This window comes from Akebia trifoliata, chromosome 16 (assembly GCF_017979445.1).
Source record: "Akebia trifoliata isolate Shusen 1 chromosome 16, ASM1797944v1, whole genome shotgun sequence".
Taxonomy (NCBI): domain Eukaryota; kingdom Viridiplantae; phylum Streptophyta; class Magnoliopsida; order Ranunculales; family Lardizabalaceae; genus Akebia; species Akebia trifoliata.
In genome coordinates this window covers 7,383,813-7,401,972 of record NC_141390.1, presented here as the reverse complement: position 1 = coordinate 7,401,972, position 18,160 = coordinate 7,383,813, and the positions used below count along the sequence as shown (strand labels likewise).

The 18,160-nt window shown below is 31.1% G+C and overlaps 1 long non-coding RNA gene across 2 annotated transcripts; it reads right to left on the bottom strand.

The window, feature by feature from the left end:
- Positions 1-1,823: 1,823 nt before the first annotated feature.
- On the bottom strand, positions 1,824-7,863 carry LOC147382477 (uncharacterized). Of its 2 annotated transcripts, XR_015174027.1 has the most exons (5): positions 7,628-7,863; positions 7,438-7,524; positions 2,800-5,201; positions 2,486-2,711; positions 1,824-2,399 (listed from the first exon to the last, which is right to left on the bottom strand). It is a non-coding gene; the product is annotated as an uncharacterized LOC147382477 (long non-coding RNA). The 2 variants fall into 2 exon arrangements; XR_015174026.1 differs by having other exon boundaries at positions 2,800-7,524.
- Between the last annotated feature and the right edge of the window lie 10,297 nt (positions 7,864-18,160).

Here is an 18,160-nt window from a genome sequence, read left to right as displayed (position 1 = left end):
ATTTCTCATGGATAAATAATATAAATTGGGGAACAAAAGATGTAAAGAAGTCTAACCATACAAACTATCATCCCAGAAATGAATATGATTTCATTTTCCCACATGGTACCGAATATGCTCACAAACCACCCCTCCCAAATTTGCAATACATCTCTAAACACCGCAATCGAAAGGAAGTCTCAAAATATTAATATCAATTATTGATGAATTCAACAATAGAAAGTGGTGAACTTGACACTAAATGGTGAGCTTAACAATAAAAATATTGAACTAGACAACAGAAAATGGTGAACTCGACACTGTAAATGTGATCCATTTATGTTACTTTTTTCAATTTTTGTTATATCTTAGATATCCATTGCACATCTTAAGGAAATTTTATTTATGGTTGAGTTTGGTCACTTAAAAATAATTTTTTTTTCTAGAAAATTATTTAAAAAAATATGAGGATACCATTTTATTGAAAAATTATTCAAAATAGACTATAAGTTTATAAAAAATGGAGTCTGAGACATAGACTTTTTAAACAAAATAAAATAAACTCAAAAATTACCTTTAGGTCCTCAAGTCACTATAAATACAAAACTTATTAGAAATTTACAGATTTTTCATTCTCTTCTTCTAACCCTAGCCTCTTTAGAATTAGAAGAAACAATTCAAGAATTATAAAGTGGGATTCAAGACTTGACGAAAGAGAAGAAAATATTCATCTTGTCGAGGACTTCAAATTGATCCAAGAAAATTGCGCATTTACGAGAGAAAAAAGGTTGGAAATGAACAAAAAGGACCTTTAGGACTAGATCTCAAAGCTATTGGTTTGTAAAAGAAGCATTCAATGTACAAACTCTTCCTTTCTACTCTTTAGTTGCTAAGGCTTGTTTGGATACCAGGAGTAAAACTACTGTTCTAAAGAAGAGGAATTGGAGTACTCTGTGGAGGAGCTGTAAAAGTAATTCTGTGCAGAAAGGACGTTTAACAATCAACTCTGTGAAGTACTGACAGAAGTACTTTTGTACTAGAAGTCTGTTTGAGAACCATACTAACTTCTCATGACTTCTAGAAAAAAGACCAGAATACCTTTACATTATACCAATTACTATTTTTTATCTTTTAATGTCATAATATGCCTTCAAACTATACTGTTTTGACATTTTAAGTATAAATATTAATATAATATAAAATAATATTTTAAATATTAAATATTAATATAATGTGTTTAAATCCATTATACTCAAAATTAAAAAAAAAATGACAACACCTCCTTTAAAAATTGGATGTTTTAACTTATCACCTATTGAATTACTGTATATATAAAAGATGTCTCAAACATACCAAATCTCAATATATATATCTATACTTAAACAAATCTCATACATGCAATCTACATATATCTATTTAAGAAATAACATCATAATTAATACAGCTATTAAAATTAAAATTGTTATAAACTGTAATATATTGCATCCTATTGATGCATAAAAAAACAAATCCTTCATGGTCTTTTATTATCTATTTTTCTTCACATGCTTATCAGCTACATCAACTTCGTCAATAGATTCAACTTTGTCAACCCATAAAAATTCTCCAGTATGATTCTAGAATTAAAGAAAATTTTTTTTATTAGGTTGTAATAAAAATATATTATATTGTAAGAAAAATATGATAAGTTCATATATATCTTATTGACAATTATTACCTTCCAAGATGGACACCGATAAAATTTTCTACCTTTATTTTCTTTGGTTATAGTAGTAATAAAACCAACTCCTGGCCACATGAACAACAAAGTGCCATCAAAACTATAATCAAAAATTTCAAATGCATGAAAAATCAAAATAGATAAATTTAAAACAACTTACAGGAATAACAAGTCAAATGTTTAACAATATTTAAATTAAAATACTGAATTTAAGACAAGTCATCCTTATACATTAATATCATGTCGATCATAGGCCTCTTTTATAGCTTCTGTTATGACTTCTCTCTTTTGTTCCATAGTCCTATTTGCTTAACGATGTGAATGCACAATTGGATTTCTATGATCTAAAGATGTGGATCATTCTTCTACAAAATCATCTTGATCATATTGGACAAATTCCACATCTGTTAAACATTCTTTTTGAATAAAATTATGTAATCCCATACATGTAATCACAATATCCCGTTGCGTATCAAATGAATATAAATTTATGTCATAAAAAATTGCCCATTGTGCCTTCAAAATATCAAAACACCTTTTAATGACATTGCGTAGGGAAGAATGTAGATGGTTGAACAGTTTTTTCTTCCATTTCTCCTATGTCCCTCTCCAAAAATCTTGTAGATGGTAACAAACACCTCTATATGACGTCAAATAACAATCATCAATGGATATCCAAAGTCAACTAGATAATACTTGCCTAACAATTAAAGTGAACAACTAGAATCATTATAAATTTATTTAACTAAATAAAGTATTATCTCGATTAATACTTTAAATACTGACCTTCTAGTGGGTGTGAAAATCCTGAATTGGAATTAGTGATGGTTTTCAATAATATATTTGAGTTATTTGCTTGTCCCTCCTATCCAGCCATGACATACGTAAAAAATATGACGAAAGAGCATATAGCCAACACATTCTGTGTCCCTTTTCGACCTAAGAAACGAAGTTGGTCTGCTGCAGGAACACGTGCTCCTATATGAGTACCATCTATCACTCCCACGCAATCCTTCATATTGAAATAATAATATATAAGACAATGCATCAATTAAAAATATATATATTGGTGTTAATAACAAAAAAATGTAATAAGTTACCTTAAAGAAAAATCAGTATCTTCGACTAGTCTGAATTTCATGAGGGATCTCATTCGAGTATCGGAGCACGATAAAAGTCATACATAAACATAGAATCACCTCCAGAACTCTATGAAAATGCTTGCTTATAGTCTCTTTCGAATGTTGAAATCGATTGGTAGTCAATCTCATACTTGCATTTTATCATAATATCATTAGGAACATTGTCAAAGAGACTTATAAAGAAACGCGTCATGTACTCTTTAAATTTGTCTTGTCGCGAAGAGATGATAATAATTTGGGAAAAACGTGTTTCTCCATTTTAAATTGTTCATGACATATATAATTATTTCCTGATAAAACATATTTTATATAATCTTCCCCAGTAAAACCACAATTTGTCTTGAGTTGTTTATTTAAAATATGTTCTCGTTGAGGCAAAATCTGGGTTACTACCATACCAATTGCTAATAGTTCAAGACTATCATCTGAAGATGAATCTGAAACGTCTTCAACTGACGATAAATCCATTACCTCTTCATCCGACGATGAATCCATCACTTCTTCATCCGATGATGAAGACATAAAAAATGCATCGGACGATGAATCCATCAAGTTTGTTTGTTTTCAAATATGTTATAAAATATCAAAAATCAAACTTATAAACAACTCAAATACCATGATCTAGCGATAATCAATATTAATTTAAACGTAACATAAATATCTTTATTACATCTGATATAGATAAAGATAAAAAACATCCGACATAAATAAAGACAAAAAACATCCAACAAAAAATATAAATATATCCATTACATCCAACATAGATAAAGACAAAAAATATCTAATATAAATAAAGACAAAAAACATAAATATCTCCATTACACCCGACATAAATAAAGACTAAAAACATTCGACATAGATAAATCCTATATATCGTTACGACCACCAGAACTACCACCAGTTGACCTTTGCCTTTTACCCACCAACCACTGTAAACGTGCCTCTTTCGTCCTAAAACAATAAAACATATCTTTGAATCTTTTTTTTTTTAAGTTATCACATGCCCAACCATATAATTTACTCATGAATGGAATATCATCTGATAGTTTATCTAATAGCGCAACACAATCAACGATATTAGTCTTTCTCTTATCATTAATAGCTTAAACGAGTTGACCAAACTTTTCTTCAAATATATAATTATTTTTTGTTGTCTTCTTCTTTTGTAATTGGGACTCCCCACCAGATGATGTCATTCTTAAAGGTACACGAGTTATGTTTTCACTTTGAAGATTATCTGTATTTTAATACATATTTGATGGAAATTGGATTTTGGATTGCATTTCTGGTTGAGTCTTAGAGATCAAATTAGGACTATCAACATCATCATCATCCAGATTCTCTTCAACAAACTCATAATTTATTACAGGAGATCGGGCATGAGAACCAGTGGATATGGTCCCACCGAATATAAGATCCAACTCATGAACAAATTCGAATTCCTTGGAGTGAAATTTACTTTCAGTTGAATGGATCTATAAAAAAATATATTAATATAATTATTTGATAGAATAAATGTAATTGGATAAGCTAGGTTAGAGTATTACCTTCAACCTATCAGTCCCACCATGCATCTTTCATAACAATGACATTTTTTACTCTGTCATATCCAATGCCACTCATATTCATCAAACTAGTCCAACTCTTCCAGTCAAGCTTGATTTTATTCTAATGGTTCTTAAATTATTTCAGTTCGACGTGTACATTTACTTTATTCTTAAGCTCTTACTGAAGGTCTTTTCAACTTTGCTTTTTCAAAGTAGGGTCATTTCTACGACCTTGTTGGACCAATTCAAGACATATATCGATAAATGTCTTGTAGATTTCTCGAGTCCAGATAAATTTTGTTTTGTCTATTTCAGAAGTCAATTCTTTTCTCTTACGTTGGTTTTCAGACATTTTCTGTTACAAATTAAAGTCAATGTACAAAGCTAGTTATAATTATGAGATACAATAAAACTATCTCTTTAAGAACTACTCAAATTATTGAAAAAAAAAATGTGAAAGTCTATGAACTACACAATTACTCTCAAAATCTAATAATATAACATTAATCATGTAATCATATAAACCATAAAGAACCAAGAATTAATAAATCATAAGACAATTACGACATCTATTATTTATTCAAATCTAATATTAGTTATTTTACTCTTTTACTATTAATTTCATACAAAAAACTTTATTATTGATAAGTCATGCAAATTAAGCAATGCAATCACTTAAGCAAACACATGCATTCCCCACCAAAATACATAAAACAACTACTATTTAAATCAAGCCAACAAATCTATCAACGTACCTTGGCAACACAAAGTAACCATCCAAAATACATAAAATAGAAAATCTATCAACATACCCTGTGTTGCAACAGAAAATAATTTATATAAAGATCAACTTGTAAAAATTGTAAACATGGTCAAACATGCTAGAAAGGGCATTCAAAGGGTTACATTTTTGCAGTTTTGATCAAAGGTTAGTTCTTCACTCAAATTAGTGTAAAATGGGCCTCAAGTCAGTCCAATCATTGGATTGGTCTGAAATTTTTTGTCTAACTCCTTAAGCTTGAAATATGTAAATAAATATCGACAAATTATTTTGATATGGGTCCAACTGCTAGTGGAAGGTATCTTAGAATACTTTTAGGGAAAAATATAAAAAAGGTAGTATTTTTTGAAAAAGTTTAGAGAAAGCTAAGGCTGAACCCGGTCTGAAATGTATATGATAACAGGAGATTTTCCAAAACAGTCAACTTTAAAAGTATGATAAAAATATTAAATGAGTGCATTTGCCTTCAATTTTTTTGTGGTGTTGTACTTAACAACCAAGAGACTCCCCTAAATCAAAAGTAAAAGATGCATTAAATTAAAAAAGAAAAATAGGGGGAGCTTTCATGGTAGTGGAAGGAAATGGTCTCCTTTTTTACCTTTTAATCTTATACGTACTGGGCAAGGCTGAAAATATCTTGAAGTTTGTGAAGACTAATTAGAGAAGGTGAGGAGGAAATTCCCTCATTGACAAAACAATTCAAGACTAATAAATTTAATATGGGACCCGACTTTCCAATCTTTCCACAATTCTTTGGTAATCAGTCTTCCAAGTTAATATAATGGGTCTTCTTTGAAATGTGTGATAATGAATAACACACAATCACTCTTTAAAAAGATAGAGGTTTTGTGAGCTATAGTTAGTTTGTTAAAAGTGTTCTGTTAGTTTGTTAATATGTGCTTGGCTAGACTTTGAGATTTTTTATAGGAAAAAACATTAAGTATTGACCAACAATTATTCAGATTATAAAATAAAGGAAAATAATATACCATAATCATTAAAATGAGGTTAGAAATCATAATCTTGTTCTTGGAGGGGAAAAAACCTCTAATCTATTATTCAATTATAGGAAAAAAAACATAAATTGTAATAACTCTATATCAGGAAAAGTTCATATCTTGATAGATTATAAGGTTCAAGAGATTTTTAGAGACTTGAAGAACTTGAAGATTTTGCTGAATCTTGTGGCTATTGTAAAGATGGGGACAAGTAAGTGTTGGAGGATGGAAATCATATCAAAGAAAATTGCCTTGATATTATTTGATCTTCCTATTCTAGAAAATCTATATTTAGCTGATTTCAATAATATCGACTTTCTATTTTAAAATAATTGATTGATATATTATTTGAATATTCCATTCTACAAAATCTGTATTGGTTGTAATTAGAATCTTCTTCCTAAATAATTCTTGTACCATCTCTATAAGTCTCTGGTGAAAATCAGATAAATTGCAAGAAGAAAACTAGCTTCATCTTTGTGGATGTAGGCCTTACAGCTGAACCATGTTAAATCTACGCATCCTTCTATTATTTTGATTATCTTATTTATGTTATTTGTTTCTACAAAGGATTTCAATGGGTATGTATGTTATAATCTCACCATCATTAAAGATTAATTACTAGTTGTCCAAGATAACATTGATGTCCAAAAAAACTATGTTGTCTATCAGATCTTTTTCAAGCCTTTTAACACTATACATTGCTGAATAAAAGTTATCCATCCTTGTTTGCACAAGGTGTGCTCCAGCAACTACCATCTTAACATCAGTTTTTTTCTTACCTCTACTCTCAGGTCAGTGCTTTAACATTATAAATCTCCATGACAGAAATGTCAAATATGAATCTAGGTATGAGACTAACATCTGTCTCATTAAATGGCTTAAATTATTTGTCATGGTCAAGAGTCACTTCTATCCTTCTTTGTGGGAAGTCCAAACTTGGGTATATCAATGAAAAAAAGGCTTCAAGTATTCATGACCCTATGTTTGAGGAATGACAATCAAACAGATAATGACATTACAAAATACAAGAATCCCATTTCAAATAAATTCTTCTAAGCTATAAGAGTTTAATTTCACAAAACATTATCACAAAGAAAAAAAACCAAAAAAGAAAAACAGAAAAGATAAGAAATTAGCATAACACAAACAATAAGCTAAAATTTTAACTCAAATCAAAATCAACCAGTTGAAATTTTAACAAAAATTGGAAATTTGAAGAAAATTGAAAATTTTAACAGAAAATTGGTAAGTTGGCCGAACGACGTACCTTGACTTTTTGTCTGCGGAGAGAGATTGAAGAAAATCTAAATAACACATCGGTGTTCTAGTTGGCCGAATGAGAAAATAGCTAAATCTGTAATAAGGGCAGAAATATAAATCTAAACCCTTTCGTAGATGAATAGAGATCTCATTGTCAAAAAAAAAAAATCAAATCAAGATTTGGTAAACAAGCTTACTTCTCTACAATAACTTTAATGGCGACGAAGGTGGGAGGGTGAAGAGCACGGACGTGCCCTAGCTTTATTTCTCTTTGCAGCTTTGCATACCACAAGTTCTTTTAAAAGGGTAGAGAGATTAGAAAGGGAAATAATGATGACGAGGAAGGGAGGGCGAAGCACCACAAAGGTGTTATGTGGTCGAACGACTGCAAGGGGCAGAAAGATGAAGAAGAAAAGGCGAGTTCCCTTTTTTCATCTGGTTTAGGGCGCAAATAAGGTTTGGATATTCTTGTGGAAAAATAATAAAGTTGAGGGTATTTTGGTAAAATGAACCATTAGAATTTTATTCCCCGCAAGATGCGTTTTGAGAAGTAGATTTTAGCGACTTTTTCATAAAGAGCAATTTTTTACTCTTACGCGAAGTAATTCTTTGAAGGAGTTGCTCATCTAAACATATCCAAATGACTTCTAACTCCCCGCAAGAGTCAAAAGTAGCCAAGGAGTCTTATCCAAACGCCACCTAAGTTTTTAATATAAAATCATTTTATTTCAAATAACTAGATTTTAATTTCAATCTAGGGGAACATTCTTCAAAAACATACATGATTAAATGGTTTCAATTATTAAATCTTATTTTTAGATTAGTAAATCTTTTGTTAGAAAGTAGAAAATGAGCAAACCTATTATTTATTATGGTTATCAATAGTTTAAAAAATTGTGGAAGGATTGTGAGTGATTTTGGACTAAAAATGGAAAAGAAAATAACCTATTATCCCATGAATGAAGGAATACAATATGTGCAAATCTTGGGTTCAGTGGACCCAAGAAAAGCTCGCTCGACCCACCACCTCAGTCGACTAACCTATCGTCCCAACATCTCTTAGGCTTGATCATTCGACCTTATGTTAAAAATTATAGTTAGTACAATTTTCGGCATAGCTTTTCTCGACTAACATGTACAAATTTCAACACCTTATTTTTATTAAAAATATTTAAGTTATTTAACGAAAGTAAGGGAATTTCCTATATTTGGATGGTTTAAAAATCCAATACTCAAATAATCAAAATTTAATTTTTGGGTTCAAGAACAGATATGTGATTTTTAACGTTTTTGTCAGATTTTCAATCCTCTTTTTCTTTGACTTTTTCTTAAAATTAAGTTTTAAAAATTATATGATGTCAAAACTTGTAATTAAGACTTTTATTTCCAAAAACTCGTTCTTCATTTAAAGAACTTTGAAAATCATATTTTTGATACTTAGCAAAATTTTCACAACTTGAACTATTTTCTATTTAATCGTATTTTTCGGGTCTTTCTATTCAATGAAGATCATTATTTGGAATTGGTTGATACCTTAGGATCATAAATAATTTACTTTAATAGATAATTGGAACAATAGATAATTTATCGATGAATTGATGGATGGATAGAAATAACTTATGTTATCAACTGATTGATGGGATAATTGAAAGCGCCCTCGATCCGCTTGGTACGCGGATCCGCTTTTGACATTTGAGGTTTGGGAGTCGCCACCTAGTTATTACGGTCTAGGAACTAAACTGACTCTAAAAAAGGCAAACATACTACTAATCTAAGAAAGAAAAAAAAAGGGCCCGGGGATCATGTTACGGGGTTGGAAGGTGTTAGGCACCAACCCCGCCCGGCAAACGCCGGTCTCTACTAATCCTCAAATAAATTACATTGCTAAAAAAACCTAGATAAAAAAATTAAGAAATTATACCTTTCCGAAGACAACTTTATCGTTCCCTCAGATCTGATTGAGTAACTCCTTGTACAGAATTCCTTGCTTCGGTCTGTCTCCGGATCTGATTTCTGATCTCCGAGGTGAGGTATCTCTTCCTTAGATTTGGATTCTTCGGATTTGTTTATGGATTTTGAGGTATTTTTGAAGGGTTTTTAGATATTTTTTAGGCTAAAATTGAAGTATGGGTGTTAGGTAAGGAGTTGGGGCTTCAAAACTAGGGTTTATGGGAGGCTAGGGGGACTTTTTAACCTACTTCTCTTAGAATTTTTGATTTGATACGAAAATAGGGTGTGAGCATCCCTATTTATAGATTTTTTTAAGGGTTGATTTAGATAGAATTAGTGTTTGATTATAATTCTTTTAGTTATAGTTGTATTTTAGTTAGAATTGTTTTAGGTAGAGTTGTATTTTAATTAGAATTATTTTAGGTAGAGTTATTTTTTTAGTTAGAACTCTATTAAATAGAGTTATTATTTAATTAGAATTCTATTAGGATTTTGACTTTTGGTCTTATTTGATTGACTTTAATATTTTGACTTTAATCTTAATTGATTGACTTTAAGATTTTGACTTTAGTCTTAATTAATTGACTTTAATTTTGACTTTAGTCTTATTTGATTGACTTTAATATCTTGACTTTAGTCTTGCTTGATTGATTTTAATTTTTTGGAGAACCCCCCTCTATTATATTTTTAATTCTTTGGACTCTCAAATGGAAGGGTCCTTAAAGAAATATCTTGCGAACCCTCAACAATTTTGCTTGAGAGTCCGATTGATCGATTCTTTTAGTTCAAAATTTTAAATTAATTTCATTAATGTTTCACTTTAATTATTTAATGTTTTATTTATTAATTTTAAAATTTTTAATTATGAAAATTGTGAAATTACCGTTTTACCCTTATAGAGGACTTTTCGCATTTTAAGTTGATTTTTGATGTTCTAGGATGTTTTATACATGATTTTTCATAAGAAATTCAATGGGAATGTTGGTTTGTATCATTTATGAAGTTTTTTGTGTGAAATGATCATGAACTTTATGAGGGGCATTTTCGTAATTTTATCAAATTTTGTGAAAATTGGCGAAATGATTTATTTGATTTCGATTTGTTGTTTTATGTGTTTGAATGAGTTTTCCTAAGCGTAACGTAGGCTCTAGGGTCATTTTGATGTTAGGGGTATTTTGGTAATTTGGTAATTTGATAATTTTTTAGTGATTTTTATTGTGAAGCTTCTTTTTGTCTGCAAGATGATGATTTTTATGTTTTTGGGGTCGTATTCTCTTAGCGTAGCATGGTTTCTAAGGTTTTGTCAGTTCGAGATACCTCATCCGGACGTCTGAAACATTTCTGGTAACAAAATAAAGCATTGGAATAAACATCCATCATTGGGAACCGTTGCGATCGGGTTGACGAGTTGATTAATCAGGCGAGTGCAAAAATGGGGTGTCTACAATAATAACTCCAACCTTATGTAATGGCTATGCCACATTATACATGATAAATAGATGGATGGATATTTTACGCCCCATGATCATATTATATATGATTAATGGATGGATTGATTAACAGATGGATGTCACTGGCACTATCATACCTTATTTGTATTTTTTATAGAAATAAACTATATATATATACTTAAAGAAATTTTTTTTTTTATTAGAACAAAAAAAATTCTACAAAAACCTAAAAAGAGTGTGTAAACACCTCATTTTTATACTCGTCTGATTAATCAACTTGTCAACCCAATTGCAACGGTTCCCAATGATAGATGAATATTCTAATGTTTTTAATTGTTAGTAGATATATTTTAAAAGTTGGGATGAGATATTTTAAACAAGCAAAAAACTTTAGAAATCATATTACGCTAGGAAAATATGACAAAAAAACATAAAAATCATCATTTTGAGACAAAAAGAAGTTTTAGGAGAAAAATCACTAAAAATGATCAAATAATCAAAATACTCCTAACATCAGATCATCCCTAGAACCTATATTACGCTTCAAAAAGTCCTTTCAAACACATAAAACAACAAACTAAAATCAAATAAACTGTTTCACTAATTTCCACATAATCTGATAAAATTACCAAAATGCTTCTCCTATGATCCACTATCATTTCACGTCAAAAGTCACAAGTGGCATAAACGAATACGTTCATTAAATTCCTTATGAAAAACTGATTTCAACATACTCTAAAACGTCGAAAAACAACATTTTAACGCAAAAGTCCTCTTTGAAGGAAAAACGGTAATTTTCCAACCCTAAAATTCAAAAATGCGAAACTAATAATTAAAATATTAATTAACATAAAATGAAATCTTAATAAATCAAATTAAATTTTTTTGAACAAATAAATTCAATTAATTAAGCCCATGGGCCAAATCTTAATTGGTGGCCCATTTATTCAAGTGGGGGTCTACTTGATATTTAATAAAGAACCCTCCATTGAGGGTTCTCCAAAAAGTAAAAAACTCATTCTATGTAAATCAAAAAATTCAAAATTAAAAAAAAAATTATCTAAAATATTATCCAAATCACCTAAGAGATTAGTTAGAGATAGATCTTATTTCTAAGAAACCTAATCAAACCCTAATCTTATCACAAAGTTATTTAAAAAGGAGCCTCCACCTCTTAATTTCGTAGGTCAAGAAAAATCCTAGAAAACTAAGGTAAAAAACTTTCCTAATACTTTTCAAAATTCTGAATTGAAAGCCCCAAGTCCATACCTAACCCCCAAGCCTTGATTTTTCACCTAAAAACACATAAAAACCTTTTAAAAAAATCTCAAAAAGTAAGTAAAATATCTAGATCTAGAAAAAGAAAGTCTCATCTCAAATATCAGGAGCAGATCTAGAAACAAAGACAAATCGAGAAGATTTACGCGAGGAAAGCTCTCCGCCAATTTCATAGGAAATCAATCGTTGCAATCACTCAGGTAAAAACAAAAGGTAAATTTTCATTTATTCCAGATCTTGGCTATTTTGCAATGCAAATTTTTGGGAAGAGTAGAAATCAACTTTTGTTGGGCGGGATTAGTGCCTAACACCTTCCAGTCCTGTAACTTGATTCCTGTACCCACGATATTTTCATAGTTTAGTATTTTTTATTCGTTTAGAGTCATTATTTTTATTCTTAAACCGTAAAAGTAGGTGGCGACTCCCAAAAAAGTAAAAGTGGATCCGTACATATGGATCGAGGGTGCTTTCAATAACAACTCCACTGGGGATAATTGTTTGATAATTAAATTTGAAATTTCAAAATATTGGTGCATTGTAAAATTGGCTTATTTATTTATTTAATTTTATTTGCTTGGTTTTGGATTATTTATTGGCTTTTAGTTTTTGGGTTTTCTTTTATTTTTATTTTTGTTTTTAAAGCTTTTGGAAGGGTTTGGTAACGCCAACAAATTTATTTTGGACAATAAAAATTTTGAACTATTATCAATATCACAAGGAAAAGGGAAGAAGAAAACATTTTCGGATAATAAGAAATTTAGAGTCCTTACTTGTAAACAACAGGTCAAATACAAGACCACACGGGAAATGTTTTTTCTTTATCGCTTATTTAACTCAGAAATGATGTTAAGCTCTCAAAATGTTCTAGCCAGTTCTAAGTCTTACACCATTCAATATGTCAAGACTGACTAACCTTAAAGAGACGGAGATGCTGCTACTTCAAGCTTAATACTTGATTTAGCAAAATTGGATGTTGCTGATGAAGGAGTATAGATAAGTGTTTTATTTCAATTTTTGCAACAACCCAACGTTTATGTTTGCTTAATGGCATTGAATTTAACTTAATCGCCAATGTTGCATTGTTTGGTCTCATAATGAGCCATGAATTTATTGGTTATCTTAACGTATCGATTGTAGAGCTTATGATTGAAGAGACGATCCACAACCACCATAACTGATTTTTGCATCGTGTTTGATACCACCATCCCCACAAGCGCCTTCATTTCCTTTTGATATCTCTTTCTTAGCTTTCTTCAAATTAAAAAACCTTAGAAATGTTGCTCTACTCTACGAATCACTACGAGTAAGAGAGTACTTCACTCTGGTGCAAGTGATGACAAACCCTAGAAATGTTTCTTAATGTATTGATTTTTTTACTAAATCAGGAGTTTAGAGAAGGATTATATTAGGGTTTTGTTGGTGTTTAACATACCTTGATTTGAATTTGATAGGAAGGGTTTAAAGAGATTGTTAAAAAAATAAAAAATAAAAATTGGGTTTCAACATAACTAAAGGGGATTTCAAGTGGGTATCTCTTCTAGCCCAATAGGGATTAAATGAAGAATTTGTTTCGATTTTTTAGTTTTTGTTTTTCAAGAATCTTTGTTTCTATGAATCTTTCTTATTTAAATTTACTTTAGCGTATGGGACTCTTATTGACTAAAGCTCACAAATTTACACGTTGGTTGACTATCTCTTTCTTACGATGATACTTTCATATTGAAAATTGTTATTGTCACACCAATTTTTACATATAGCGCATCACATCAGGACGTTTATTAATCTTTTTTTTTATTCCAAACGTAAAAGTTGGTATGGCAGTAGAATCTCTCTTCTTTTATTATGGACTGTGTTTTTAGTTTTCTTTAATAATTAGTAATAATTTTTTTTAAAGAATATATATATAATAAAAATAAATAATTTTTTTTTAATTTGCTTTAAAAAAAAGAGTCATTTCATTTTATTAATTAAAAAAAAAATGTCAAGTCAACTTAGTTGACTCAGAAGATCCATGTTTTGACATATCATGTGCTAGATCGGGTTATATAACCGCTTTTGATGATTTTTGCTTAATATGATCATATGATTGATACTCTGATGGTTGATCCCTACAAGTGTTCGCGGTATGTTGTGATTAGTAATTAGTGATTTTCTTATCTTGATCTTGATTATTTTTTGTTAGATTTTATTTTATGATCTTGATTGATATTGCATGTGAGATTTTCGATTAACTTCCTTGGCCCATGGGCCATTTATCTGAAAAACGTCTTGAGTGCACCTCACCCTATTTGTACACACCACTAGCACATCTAAATTACGATGCATTGCATGAAAAACACAACTCCAATCACGTACTCCTATGGTATATAAAATTGAGAAATCGATACTGTTCGATTAGGTAATCCTGAAAGGTATATCAATGGGCCCGAGCTGGAGCAACCTGAGCCTTTGTCCTATTGTAAGCCGCAAAGTCATATGTCCCGATTGCCAACATAGTACTAATACATGGTTGGTCTCCTTGTAAAACACTAAATCATTTATGAAAATTACAATCTTAGACTCGTATCTATATGGTATATCAAACCAAGTCACCACGTACCGTATGATTGAGTACGCTCGAAAGGTATATAGGTGCACTTGAGCAAAGGTAGCTAGATTAATTACATTGCACGTAATAAATAGAGTTTAAGAACCTCTCTATAGGTCACGACTTGAACTTATTGTGGGTGTTCCCGGGTTGTCTTTTTGGAAAATGGGACTTTTCCAATGTTAAGATTAGGAAATGACGATTTTACCCTCAGGATGATCAAACTTTTGCTTAATTTAACTCTAGGTTATCATATCACTGGGTGTACCAACCCAATAAAAAATCCATTTTAATTGTGACAATGATTCAAAATGATCCAGTCCATCTCAATCCAACAATCATGATGGGTCGAACTATTCAAAATGGTATTCAAACAGTTTTCTAATTTGGTCCCAACCTATTTCAAAAGAAGAAAAATGTTTTTCTAAAGAAAAAAAGGAAGAAAAAGACTTTTACAAAGATCTATTTTTTACATGGACCTTGAAAATTTATTGAAATACCCTTTTTGTGTCATCTCAGGATGTTAGTTGCAGCCAATAACCTAATTGACCATTTGGTCAGAACAACCATCATAGAGATGCACACCGTAAAGAAAATAATTTTGAGAAAGTCATGTTGAGATGTGCTATTTACTTTCACAAGTTTGAGATAGATTGGAACCTTTTGCACGTTATGGCTAAGCGTTAAAATTCTACGCATCATATTTTTCATATTAGGCATATGCAATCGTGTCCTACTCATGAGGAATTTTGTGGCATCATGGAGATATCTAGTTCAGGACTTCTAGTCAAACCCTCATTGAAGATAGGATATTCTTGTGTCCTCACAACAAGACTAGATATCTCAAAAGAAGATGCCAAAACCCTAGTCCATAATGAAATATTGGATTTAGTACTGTTATTAGGCCTTTACCGCTTTCGCAACCATCCTCTAAATGTAAAATCAAAAGTTTGGCAAGTCACTAAAGATTATCGGTTGTCCTTAGGAATCTTAGCCCAATACATATTGATTTTCAAAATTGATGGTTAAACTATCCCTGAGTCTTTCATCGACATAGCTTCCCAACTCTCAGAGATACCCAACATTATGCTTCTCATTTTAGCTAAAACCTTTTTGTGCCTAGATGCCATGAAAAATGAGGAAGGAGAAGACTTTAAAGGAAGCCCCCACCTACTTTATATGTAGCTCTATGACCATCTTAAAATTGTGGACCTTCCCTCAACCCTCGAGTATGGGCTAAAATATTTTTCCAAAAGAAACCTGATAGTGTGTCACAATTCAGTCGAGGCTTGGAGCAAATGGTTGGATTCCCGTCTCGTCCGTCATATTGGTTTGAAGTACCCTTGGTAAATGACGGACTATCCTGTCTGATCGAATTGGAAGAGACATATTTTTACAAACCTAACTTGATCTTGGAATAATACGAAATGCCTATAGAATTTTCTTTACCCCAACACACAATTTTCTTCTTTCCCGAACCATTGACTGAAAAGTTAGTACATTTCATTGAGAAGGCTTGGAACAAGTGCATCTTAAGGTATTTAAATGAATCAAAAGAATTTAAGGAACCAGTTGTCAGAGCCAAAAGAAGCAAGCCTGATTGCCCTAGCAATCTTAATAACCAACAAAACAAGACCAAACGCCAATGTAAAAAATAATTTAAATTAAATTTGTTGAAAGTTGTTATTGAATGAAAACATTATTTGTCCTTATTGTTAATAATTTTAATAATTCAATGAAATTATTTTCCTTTTAAATAAAATAATCATTGAATGAATGAATTATTTAATGGATTGGTGCACATAATTCAATAAACCTCAGGATTTATTACAATATTATCAAGGGGGACCCTAACATTGAAATTGATTAAGTTTACCTTTGATGGGGCTCAAGGTTATTATTGCATCACCTAGTTGGAGTCGTAAATCCAATCGGTTAGAACAAATATCAGTACCAAATCAATAATTGAAAATGACTTTAGAATCTAAACTTGTAGAGATCCGTAAAATTCTAACAATGTTAGCCACAACTATAAACAATATAAAAAGCAAGGTAGAGGCATTATAAAAGATTTCAAAATCAATGGGGAACACCCTTGACGATCCAAAGGGAAAGAGGGCAGAAGGTAGTGCAACATGACACCTACAAGAAGTCCTTGAACTTGATGGAGAGGAAGAACCCATTAATGAACCAACAAAATATCTCAGTTAGAGACAACCTTAAAAAGTATAAATGACATTGATGAAATTGCAACGGGCATTGAGGTTCTGAATCGTATCCATAGGATTTATTTATCAGAAAAATTCGTAATGCCTGCGATATACAAGTTCAGTAGAATAGGTTGCGCAAGAATGCACCTCAAGGTGTATGTTACTAACATGCTTACCATGGGTGTAAAATATCGAGTTTTCAATTCGTATTTCGAGAAAAAATAAACAGTGGAATTTTGAGAAAATCTTGAAAGTGAGACTTAGGGGTAAAACTTTAGGATGTTTCTGATCATTTTTAATGGAATCTGACCACACCATTATATTCAAAATGATCAAAAAACATACTTTAGCCTATAAGCACGCTCAAATGCGAGTCTAAACATAAAAGTTACAAAATCCTCGATTATCGAGTCGGACTAGGCTAAAATAATGATTTTTTGCTATAGCAAGAATTATTAAGATTCGATCGTACTATTGGATTCGTAACAAAAAATTATTGAACATGGACTACTTAGTTGTCATTTTTGGAGCACAGAAAGTCGAATTATCGTTAAAAACGAAAATGACGTCAATTTTAAGATCACGTTGGGTCAAAAATGCAAATTTTTGTTAGAGATAGAATTTATATCATTAGATCCAAAATAAAAAATTAGACGAAATAGAGTATTCATTCGTCACTTTTTGGGTCCGGATGGTCAAGTTATCATCAAACGAAACAATTGGCGAAATACTGATTTCGTCCCAAAATTTATATAAATAAAATTTTTTAATTTTTTTTTATACATTGTCTTCTCCAACCCGTCCAAAATAGCCAACAAAATTTAAAAAAGAATTTTTTTTTTTAAACTTCAACCTCATATTCACGACAAACGGTTTACCGTCGTCGACCGACGTAGAATGGAGAAACGTCCGCAGCCGTGTTCTCTACAAAACCCACCCAACCTCTTTCTATTTCACTTTCTTTTTCACTCCGTATCATAAAAAATCAACCGTATTTATATACGAAAATTTTGAAACTTTGACCTCGGATTTCGTCCGTTTTGGGATCAAACCATCCTCCGTCGTAGAAGGGAGAAATGACGATAGCGTTAAGATCTTCAAAACCATCGGGCCAGATCCAAAAATCAGTCGTCTCGAAGTTCGATATGTCTCAATTTTCGTGTCGTTCGCCTCGATTTTCGTGCATGCGCTTCGATCATCTCGCACAAAAATAGTAAATAACTCTCAATTTCTATTAGTAATCATAGATTGTAA